General features: G+C 45.1%; 1 protein-coding gene across 1 annotated transcript in view; it reads left to right on the forward strand.

Moving 5' to 3' along the window:
- Positions 1-2,251, forward strand: part of LOC103379655 (transmembrane protein 189) — a 23,286-nt gene that overhangs the window by 19,599 nt on the left and 1,436 nt on the right. The window lies entirely within an intron of this gene.

Genomic DNA, 2,251 nt, shown 5'->3' on the forward strand with positions numbered 1-2,251 from the left:
AAACTCCTATCTTTGCCCCTTCACCTCTCTCCATCACTCCTCCCCCCTCTGCTTCTCCGTCTTGCAGAGGTTTACTTCCGCGTCCTGCCTGTGGTGGCGCTGTGCCTTCGTGCTGCACCTCGTCATTACCCTAACCCTCAGACGTGAATCATTTTGTCAACTTCACTCTGTCAGATACACAGTACCTGTAAATGTCTATTTTATTTTCTGCCTCCCCCCTCGTCTCCCCCCTCGTCTCCCCCCTCCCTCCTCAGAGGCCTTGGCATTGTCTTACCCCTGGGACTGCTATGTCTTCGCCCTGGCTGTTTTCGTGACGCTGACCAATCAGATCCATAAGTGGAGCCACTCCTACTTCGGCCTCCCACGCTGGGTCACTCTCCTCCAGGACTGGCATCTGGTGTTGCCACGGAAACACCACCGCATCCACCACGTCTCGCCGCACGAAACCTACTACTGCATCACCACAGGTGAGGACCGGCAGTTTTAGAGCCCCGCCCACTCCACGTTGACAGATCGAGAGAGTTTTTCTAAAAGAATTATAATAAATATTTCATATTTTATAAAAATATTTTATATTCAACGTTCCGTCACAAAACTGATTTATTGATCGATGGTAATAAAACTACAAATCCGTGGAATAACTACATGCTTCCTGCAATAGCTCCATGCACCATAATGGGACCTCGCCCCCCACTTTGTGAACCACTGGACAAAGGTCTGGTCAGAGGATCAGAAAATTGCGGTCGTCATAGACATATTGATCGGAGACGGTGAAACTCTGTAAACTTCTCTCCTGTTCACACCGATTTCTAAAATCCAGAGCTCAGAGGAGTCGTGGATTCACTGAAGTCTTTATTATTAGGTTTATTGTGTTAACGTGAGACTTTGATTTTTAAAAATCCTTTATTTGAATTTATGTAAATGACACAGACGGCAGCAGCGGTACCCGAGCAGCCTCTGTGTCTCTCTGAGCTAAAAACAACGATCGTCTCCGAGGACTTTGGTGCTGGAAATGAAGAGATTGAACTGTTTTAGAGTCGGGGAAATATACTGTGATGATTAAGATTTAAGATTTGACGAGATTCAAAGTAAGGATGTCCGATATTAGCTTTTTGACGATATCCGATTAAACATTTAATTTCCGATTCCCATATCAACCAATACCGATATAGTGGGGCAGTGGTGGCCTGGTGGTGAAGGAAGGTAAGTGTCGCCTGTTCACTAAGGTGATGAGTTAAAGCAGTGTTTCTCAATTATTTTCTGCCATGCCCCCCCTAGAGGACAGAAAGTTTTTCACTCACCTGAATTGAAATACTATTCAGGGCCTGGTGATATTTATTTATTTATCTGTTCAAACCACCGTATGAGTTTCTGGCACCAACGTTCTACAGACAATCCCCTGATTATTAAAATAGATTAATAAAATGAGCTGCAATGCTGCCATCTAGTGGCTTTCACTTGCATATACAGCTGTTTTTCCCCAAAACAGTTTTTAAGTCACACATCATTTGGCCAAACCCAGACATTGCGTTATCGTTTTTTCCTCCGATAACGAAAATTTTTGCTAATGCTAACATCGAGCCGATAATATTGATCACCTGATAATATCAGATATTCCTAATTTAAAGTTGATTCTTTTTTTTAAATATTGTTTTATTTTCCTTTGTCCACCCCTGGGGGTCCACGTTCTCCATGTGATCTGGTTCCTGGTCTCAGGACTGTTTTTTTCATCTAATCTGACCAGAACCAGAACTCCAGGGTTCTGAGCTAACGCCGCCGAGTGCCGACATTTTAGATCATTAAAATTCCAGATGAAAACTCCGGAGTGATTTTTCTTGGCAACTCTCGGCAGATTTAAACAAAATGGCATCTGCGTCTGTGTGTCTGTCGGCTCCTTATAAATAACTAAAAAGCAAATGTTCCGTTTTCGTGCGCGTTTGTCTTTGGAGACGCGCGGCCTGTGTGAAACATCCACGCTGCTCAGTATTCTGTGTGCGTCTGGGTGAGGAAGGGGGAGAGAAGAGGGAGGATACACAGGGGGGATGCAGCTTGTACGTCACCCTGCGCCCCTGTGGACGACAGATGTGTGGGTGAGCCAGTGTGTGTGTGTGTGTGTGGGGGGGGGGGGGGGGGGGTTGGCACGGGGAAAAGTCTGTGTGTGTGTGTTTTTTTTTTTTGTCTTTTCTTTTCCTTTTTTTTTACCAACACACTGGTGGGTACATCTGCATACTGTGTGTGTGTGTGTGTGTGT

Source organism: Cynoglossus semilaevis, chromosome 6, assembly GCF_000523025.1.
Source record: "Cynoglossus semilaevis isolate Cse_v1.0 chromosome 6, Cse_v1.0, whole genome shotgun sequence".
Taxonomy (NCBI): Eukaryota; Metazoa; Chordata; class Actinopteri; order Pleuronectiformes; family Cynoglossidae; genus Cynoglossus; species Cynoglossus semilaevis.